At 34.5% G+C, this 9791-nt stretch overlaps 1 non-coding gene across 1 annotated transcript; it reads left to right on the plus strand.

Moving 5' to 3' along the window:
* Window positions 1-238: 238 nt before the first annotated feature.
* Window positions 239-307, plus strand: Trnap-ggg. The gene has a single exon. It is a non-coding gene; the product is annotated as a tRNA-Pro (tRNA).
* Window positions 308-9791: the final 9484 nt, after the last annotated feature.

The raw sequence follows: 9791 nt of genomic DNA on the forward strand, positions 1-9791 counted from the left end.
AAAACATCTGAAAGCCTAAAGTTTGCTAGTAAAATTAAGTACAAATTCAGAATGACTTTATAATGTAATTGTGACATGTAAAGCACTTATAGCTTAGTATGAAGGTTAAAGACAAACTAATAAAAATGATAATAACTACAATAATCTGTTGAGGAACATGCAATATAAAATTATGTAAACTGTGACATCAAAAATTCAGAATGGGGGTGGAGTTAAAAGAGATAGCGTGTGGGCTGGGGATGTAGCTCAGTGGTAGGGTGCTTGCCTGGGATGCATGAGGCTCTGGGTTCAATTCCCAGCAGCACCAAAAAATTTAAAAATGTATAGTCTGGTTTTCTTGCAATCAAAGTGAAATTGTTATAATTGTTAATATCTTATGGCTCTAAGATTTCTTAAGTCTCATGGTAATCACAAAGCAAATACTTACAAAATGTACACTGAAAAAAACCCAATATCAAAATATACCATTAGGGAAAAGTATTTAACCACAAAGAAAGACAATAAAAGAGGGGGAAAAGGAAGAAAAGATTTCCCAAACAACAAGAAAACAGTTAATAAAACAGCAATAGTAAGTTTACCTGTCAATACTATCCTTGAATATAAATGGATTAAATTCCCTAATTAAAAGAGATAGAATGGCTAAATGGATTTTTTTTAAAGATACAAATATATGCTTACTACAAGAGACTTTTTTTCACCTATAAGTACACATATAATAAAAATGAAGGGATGGAAAAGATATTGCCTCCAAATGGAAACCAAAAGAGAGCAGAAATAGCTAGACTCATATTAGATAAAACAGACTTTGAATCAAAACCCATAAAAAGAGACAAAAAAGGTCATTTTATACTAATAAAAAGGCCAACTCAGCAACAGGATATAACAATTGTAAATATTTAGAGAACAAACATCAGACCACTTAAATATATAAAATAAATGTCAATGGATCTAAAAGTAAAAGAGTTTCAGTAATAGATAATCCAGGCAGGCAATCAACAAAGACCTATCAGATTTAACTTCACTCTTAATAGCACATTCTATCTGGTAAGTACAGATTACAATCACATGTTAAGCCAAGAACAAGTGTTAACAAATTTGAGAAGACTAAAATCACATCATATATATTCTATGACCATAATGTATAAAACTAGAAGGCAACAACAGGAAATGCAACGCTAACTACACTGAGATTTCATCTTACTCCAGTTAGAATGGCAATCATCAAGAATACAAATAATAAATGCTGGGGAAGATATGGAGGGAAAAGGTAGACTCATATATTGTTGGTAGAACTGCAAATTAGTACTCCCACTTTGTAAAACAGTACAGAGATTTCTCAGAAGATAGAAATGAAACCATCATAAGACCCAGATACCCCAATCCTTGGGATTTATCCAACTCAAATCAGCATAGGATAGTAAAGCCTGCAATCCAATGTTTAAACAGTGCAATTCACAATAACTAGATTATGGAAAAACCTAGGAGCCCATCAATAGACAAATGGATGAAGAAAATGTGGGGTATATTCATAATGGAGTTTTACTCAGTTATAAAGAAGAATGAAATTATGTCATTTACTGGTAAATGGTTGTAACTGGAGAACATCATGCTAAGTGAAAAAAGCCACACTCAGAAACTCAAAGGTCAAAAGTTTTCTCTAATATGCAGAAGCTAGAGAGAAATAAGGAATTTAAAAAAATGATCTCACCGGGCATGTCACTTCCTACCTCCTGTAATCCAATAACTCTAGAGGCTGAGACAGGAGTAAATCACAAGTTCAAGGTCAGCCTTAGCAACTTAGTGAGACCCTGTCTCAAAATAAACAAATAAAAAGGGCTGACTCCACAGCTCCAGACCCTAGGTGAGGTGGAACATCATGGCAGAAGGGCCCGGTGGAGGGAAGCAGCTCAGGACATGGCAATCAGGAAGCAGAGAGAGAGCTCTGCTCACTAGGGACACACTATAAATCTCAAAAGAAAGTCCTGCATGGGCACACACTTGAGGTTTGGGGAAACATTCCATATATAAACCAGAACAAAACTTAATAGGTTAACTGCAATCTTCAAGGTAATCACTAAGAATATACTAGTCACGTGTGGCAGCAACTAGAGGAGCTGATGCAGGAGAACTGCAAGTTCTAGGCCAGCCACAGCAATATAGTGAGATCCTATCTGAAAAAATAATAATAACCATAATACACTACAAAAAATAAATTAAAAAAATCAATATAAAAAGACAACAATGGAGAAACTGAAGAACAAAAAAACATATATTAAACAAACAGAAAACAAATGACTAAACAGAAGTTAATTTTTTCTTATTGGTAATTATTATAAATGTAAGGATATTAAACTCTCCTATTAGAAGACAAAAATTAGGTATGGTGGTGTACACCTGTATTTCCAGTGGCTCTGGAGGCTGAGGCGGGAGGATGGAGAGAGTTCAAAGCCAGCCTCAGCACCTTAGCAAGATCCTATATCTAAATAAAATGTTTTAAAAAAAAAGTCAACCTAACAAAAGAGGTGAAAGAACTATACAACAAAAACTACAGAACACTAAAGAGAGAAATAGAAGAAGACCTTAGAAGATGGAAAGATATACCTTGTTCATGGATAGGCAGAACTAATATCATTAAAATGGCCATATTACTAAAAGTACTCTATAGGTTTAATGCAATGCCAATCAAAATCCCAACGGCATTTCTTGTAGAAATAGAAAAAGCAATCATGAAATTCATATGGAAAAATAAAAGACCTAGAATAGCAAAAGCAATTCTAAGCAGGAAGAGTGAAACTGGCGGTATAGCGATACCAGATTTTAAACTATACTACAGAGCAATAGTAACAAAAACAGCATGGTACTGGTACCAAAACCAGTGGGTAGACCAATGGTACAGAATAGAGGACACAGAGACAAATCCACAAAATTACAACTACTTAAAATTAGATAAAGGTGCTAAAAACATGCAGTGGAGGAAGGATAGCATCTTCAACAAATGGTGCTGGGAGAACTGGAAATCCATATGCAACAAAATGAAATTGAATCCCTTTCTCTCACCTTGCACAAAAGTTAACTCAAAATGGATCAAAGAGCTAGGAATCAAACCAGAAACTCTGCATCTAATAGAAGAAAAAGTTGGCCCTAATCTCCATCTTGTGAGGTCGGGCTCCAAATTCCTTAATACAACACCTATAGCACAAGAGTTAAAATCAAGAATCAACAAATGGGACATATTCAAACTAAAAAGTTTTTTCTCAGCAAGAGAAACAATAAGAGAGGTAAATAGGGAGCCTATATGCTGGGAACAAATATTTACCCCTCACACTTCAGACAGAGCTCTAATCTCCAGAGTATACAAAGAACTCAAAAAATTAAACAACAAGAAAACAAATAACCCAATCAACAAATGGGCCAAGGATCTAAACAGATACTTCTCAGAGGAGGATATAAATCAATCACAAATACACGAAAAAATGCTCACCATCTCTAGCTATCAGAGAAATGGAAATTAAAACCACTCTAAGATACCATCTCACTCCAGTAAGAATGGCAGCCATTATGAAGTCAAACAATAACAAGTGCTGGTGAGGATGTGGGGAAAAGGGTACACTTGTACATTGTTGGTGGGACTGCAAATTGGTGCAGCCAATTTGGAAAGCAGTATGGAGATTCCTTAGAAAGCTGGGAATGGAACCACCATTTGACCCAGCTATTCCCCTTCTCGGACTATACCCAAAAGACCTTAAAAGAGCACAATACAGGGACACAGCTACATCAATGTTCATAGCAGCACAATTCAAAATAGCTAGACTGTGGAACCAACCCAGATGCCCTTCAATAGATGGATGGATAAAAAAAATGTGGCATTTATACACAATGGAATATTACTCAGCACTAAAAAATAACAAAATCATGGTATTTGCAGGAAAATGGATGGCATTAGAGCAGATTATGCTAAGTGAAGTTAGCCAATCCCTAAAGAACAAATGCCGAATGTCTTCTTTGATATAAGGGGAGCGACTCAAAACAGAGCAGGGAGGAAGAGCATGAGAAGAAGATTACCATTAAATAGGGACGAGAGGTGCGTGGGAATGGGAGAGAGAAGGGGAATTGCACGGAAGATGGAAGGAGACTCTCATTGTTACGCAAAATTACATATAAGATGGTGTGAGGGGGAAGAAAAAAGAGAGAGAGAGAGAGAAATGTGTCACAGTAGATTGGGTAGAGAGAGGTGATGGGAGGGGAGGGGAGAGGAGAGGGGGATAGAAAAGGTAGCAGTATACAACAGACACCAGTGTGGCTGTATGTATAAACGTGGCTGTATAACCAATGTGATCCTGCAATCTGTACATGTGGAAAAATAAGAATTCATACCCCATTTGAATCAAATGTATGATATGTCGAGATCATTGTATTGTTTTGAGCAACTAATAAAAAAATTAAAAAGGGGGGGGGCTGGGGATATAACTCAGTGGTAAAGTGTACTAGAGTCAACTCCCGGTACCACAAAATAATAATAATAATACAGTGATATATGCATTCCAATGTTTACGGCAGCACAATTCACAATAGCCAAGTTAGGCAACCAGCCTAGGTGTCCCTCAATATATGATTGAATAAAGAAAATGTGACATATATACACAATGGACTTTTACTTAGCCAAAAGGAAGAATGAAATTATGCCATTTGCTGGTAAATAAATGGAACTGCAGAATACCAAGCTAAGTGAAATAATCCAGACACAGTAAGTCAAGGGCTGAATGTTTTTTCTTATAAGTGGATCTAGAAAGAAATAGGTAATTTTAAAAGGGGGAATCTCATGAAAGTAAAAGGGAGAACAGTGGAGTAGAGGAAGTCAAAATGGTAAGGGAGGTGGGATGGGGAAGGGGAGGAAAAGCAGAATGAAATAAACCAAGCTGTGTCATGTGCGTGGACGAACATACCACAACGAATTCCACTTTTCTATACCGCTATAATGTACCAATTTTAAAAATAAATTAAAAGCGCATAAAATTTAAAGATAAGTTTTAAAAGAAAACAAAACAAACCAACAAAAAGAGCTAGGTTGCTATATTGTCATTAGGCAAAATAGATTTTTTTAAGTCAAAGAATTTACTAGAGAAAAAGTCATTATACATTGACTAAAGTTTCAATTCACCAAAAATATATAACAATTATAAACACCTAACAACACAGCCTCAAATTGCGGGAACCCCAAACACACATTATTGAAAGGATAGTTCTACAATAATAGTTGGAGAGTTCACTACGGCACTTTAAGTAATGGAAGGAACAATCAGACAGAAGATCAATATAGAAATACAGGATTTGAGCAACACAATTAGAACACTCCACCAACAATAACAGAATACACATTTTTCTCAGATGCAGAACAGAACAGAAAAATAGACAATTAGTTTTAAAATACTGAAATCAAACAAAGTACCTTACAACTGATTATAGTGGAATCAAACTAAAATCAATTAGAGAAGGAAAATTGAAATTTCACAAATATATGGAAATTAAACAATACATCCTTAAACAACTAATAAGTCAAGGAAAAACTCCTTCCAGAAATTAGAATGCTGATACTAATGAAAAGGAAAGCACTCATACTAAAATATACAAAATGTAATAAAAGTGGAGCTAAGAAGAAAATGTATGGCTGTAAATGTCTACATTAAAAAAGAAAAAAAGATAATAAATGAATAACCTAATTATATATTTTAAGGAACTGAAAAAAAAGAAATGCAAATTAAACACAAATACAGGGAAAGAAATAACATAGATAAGAGATAAATAAAACAAAATAAACGAAACCAAATTTTGGTTTTTTGAAAAGGTCAACAAAATTGATAAATCCTTAGCTATATCACTAAGGAAAAGAAAGCAGATTCTAAGTACTAAAATCAGAAAGTATACAGAAATGGAGAGAATTATTAGAGAATGTGATAAATAAAGACCTACATGATCACAAACTGGATAACTTACAGAAAATGGATAAATTCCTAGACATGCACAAAACCAATGCAAGAGGAATTAGAAAACCAGTGTCACCCCATGAACAGTAAGAAGGTTGAAAGGCTAAAAAAAATTAAAATACATAATTATTATTTTTGAACTCCCAACAAAAAAAAGCCCAGGAGTAAATAGCTTCACTGATGAATTATACCAAATATTTAAACGGACGTTAACACAAAATCTTTCTCAAAATCTTCCCAAAATATCAAGAAGAGGGAATATTTACTAACTTGTTTTATGAGACCAGTGTTGTTCTGATACCAAACTCAGACAAAGACACCACATGAAACGAAATATAGATCAATGTCCCTTTTGAACATTGATGTAAAATCCTCAACAAAATAGTAGCCAATAATCCAGTATCACATTCAAAAAATGATACACTGCTACAGTTAGAATAATACAGTTTGTTTCCTCTAAAACTCTGGTTGAAATATGATTGCCTGGGCTGAGTTGTAGCTCAGTGGTAGAGATTTTGCCTTCCATGCGTGAAGTCCTGGGTTCAGTCTCCAGCACCACATAAAAATAATTAAATAAAAACAAAGATATTGTGGGGCTGGGATTGTAGCTCAGTCAGTAATAGAAGGCACTTGCCTGGTATGTGTGAGGCCGGCCCTGGGTTCAATCCTCAGCACCACATAAAATAAATAAACAAAGTATTGTGTCCATCTACAACTAAAAAATATTTTTTAAAAAATAAATAAATAGGACGGGGATTGTGGCTCAGTGATAGAGTGCTCACCTAGCATGCACGAGACCCTGGGTTCGATCCTCAGCACCACATAAATGTAAAATAAAGATATTCTGTCCACCTAAAACTAATAAATAAATAAATAAAGATATTGTGTCCATCTACAACTAAAAAAAAAAAGAAAGAAAGAAAGAAATATGATTGCCAATGTGGCAGTATTGTGAGGTAGGACCTAGTAGGAAGTAAATTTGGATCACAAAGACAGAGGTATTACAGGAATTTTGCCCCCTTTGGCACATCCTGCTTGCCCTTCCGCTTTCTGCCATAAGTTGAATTAGCTGAGCAAATTTTGGTGTCATGTTCTTGGATTTCTCTGTCTTGAGAACTGTGAGCCAAAATAATCCTTTATTCTTTATAAATCCAGTCTCAGGTATTCTATAACGGCAAAGGAAAAGGGAGTAAGAGATACACTATGATCAAGTGGAATATATCCCCAGAAGCAAAAGTCGATCTCCAGTGTAATTCTCCATATTAACAGAATGAAGAAAAACACAAACACATGATCAGAATGAAAAAAAAAAAAAAAAACGGCATTTTAAGTAATCCAATTTCCTTTTGAAATAAAAATATTCAACAAATTAGGACCAGAAGAGAACTTTCTCAACATAATAAGTCCACATATGAAAATACTGAAAACCCTCACCCTACCATCAGGATTAAGAAATCAAATTCTGTTTTTACTACCCTTATTCAACATAGTTCTTCAAGTTCTACTATAGCTAATGCAACTAGAAAAGAAAAAGAAATAAAACTGTGCAAACTGGAAAGGAAGAAGCAGAAGATCTCTGTTCAGAGTTGATGTGATCCTATATGTAGAAAACCCTAGAATTACGGAGAGAGAGAGAGAGAGAGAGAGAGAGAAATATTCAACAAAACCAGCAAAGTTACGGGATATAAAATCAATAGTGATTAGTCAGTTATATTTCTTCACACTAACAATGAACAATGAGAGAAAGAAAGTAAGAAAACAATTTCATTTTTATAGTACCAAGGAATAAAACCACTAGGAATATATTTAACCAAGAAGGCAGAAAGCTTACACATAAAAAACTATGAAATATTGCTAAAAGAAAATAGAACCTAAATGAATGGAAATCCAACCCATGTGCATGGAAATTTTCATCTCTTTAAGATGGCAATACTGCCCAAAGAAATCTGTAATGTAACCCCTATCAATATCTCATTTTTGTAGAATTAGAAAAAATCCATCCTAAAATTCATCTGGAATTTCAAAGGACCCTAAATAGAAAAACAATCTTGGGGAAAAAAAGTTGGAAAACCATTACATCCTGATTTTGAAACTTACTAAAAAACTATAGGAATCAAAAATAATGTGCTGTCAAAGGTATAAAAATATAGATCAGTAGACTAAAATGGAAAGCCCAGTAGTAAACACTCACATTGATTAAAAGGTATCAAAACCATTCAATCTTCAATAAATGGCGCTGGGAAAACTAGATATCCATATGACAAAGAGTGAAATTGGACTTTTACCTTATAAAAATTAAGTCAAATGAATAAAAGACCTAAATTTAAGGCATTCTCTATAAAATTATTAGAGGACTATGGTATATCTGGAATAAGCAAATTAAATCAAGACAAAGTGGAATAGTGGTTACTAAGGGCTGGGGAGAGCAGGGATGGAGAGGCTAATGCTTAATGTGTACAGGGTTCTGTTTTAGATGAAGAAAAAGAAACAGACAATTGCAATAGCTGCACAACATTGTGAATGTAGGGCTGGGGCTGTGGCTCAGTGGTAGAGCCCTTGCCTAGCATGTGTGAGGCACTGGGTTTGATTCTCAGCACCACATAAAATTGAATAAATAAAATAAAGGTATAAAAATGGTAGTGAGATTAAAAAAAAACATTGTGAATGTTCCTAATGCCACTAAATTCTGTACTTTAAATGATTAAAATGGTAAATACAGTTATTTTTAACTCAATAGAGAAAAAAAAGAACCAAGGATAGCTAATAGGAAACATAAACAAGCCCTCAATTATACCTGTGGACTTGAAAATCCTACCCTCAGCAACTGATACATTAAAAACTATTAGCAAATCAGCAAGAAATAGAAAATCTGAGCACAAAATCAACCAACAGGATCACTCCACCCAACAAGAGCAAACTGCACATTTTTTCCAAGCATCTATGAAACATCCTCCAAGATAGACATTATCCTGGGCCATAAAACAAATCTCAACAAATTTAAAAGTATAGTATACAAATCTTGCAGAGTATATTCTCTGACCGCAGTGGAATAAACTATAAATTCATAACAGGAAGAAAACAAAATCTCCAATCATGTGAAAATTAAACAATACACTTATAAATAATCCATGGGTGAAAGAAGATATCTCACAGGAAAAAAAAACTGAGTGAAAATAAAAATAGAACCTATCAAAACATGTGGCATGCAGTAAAAGCAGTGCTGAGAAAAGATTTTGTATCGCTGAATGCTTACATTAGAAAAGACAAAAGGTGTCAAATCAACAATCTAAGTCCTTACTCAAGAAACTAGAAAAAGGGAAGTGAAATAAATCCATAGCAAGCATAGAAGGAAAATAATAAAGTAGAAATTTTAAAAATTGAATAAAAACAATAAAACAATAAAGAAAAGCAATGAGCCAGGTGCAATGGTGTACACCTGAAATTCTAGTGACTCAGGAGGCTGAGGCAGGAGGATTGCAAGTTCGAGGCCAGCCTCAGCAATTTAGTGGGACAATGTCTCAAAACAAAAAAATAAAAAGTTCTGGGGATGTAGCTCAATGGTGGAACACCTCTGGGTTCAATCTCAGTACTGCAAAAAGGAAAAAAAAAGCAAGCAGGCAGGCAATGAAACAAAAAGCTGTTTGTTCAAAAAAAAAAGCACTAAAATGAACAAAGCTCTTACAAAAATTAAGAGAGAAGAAACAAAATCTCTATATAGGGAATGAAGCCAAGCTATGAGCGCAGCTCCTATGGCCGTTGAACAAATAATAAAGGAATATCATGAACAATTTGACAACTTGGAAGAAATGG

Source organism: Marmota marmota, unplaced genomic scaffold, assembly GCF_001458135.2.
Source record: "Marmota marmota marmota unplaced genomic scaffold, marMar, whole genome shotgun sequence".
Lineage (NCBI taxonomy): Eukaryota > Metazoa > Chordata > Mammalia > Rodentia > Sciuridae > Marmota > Marmota marmota.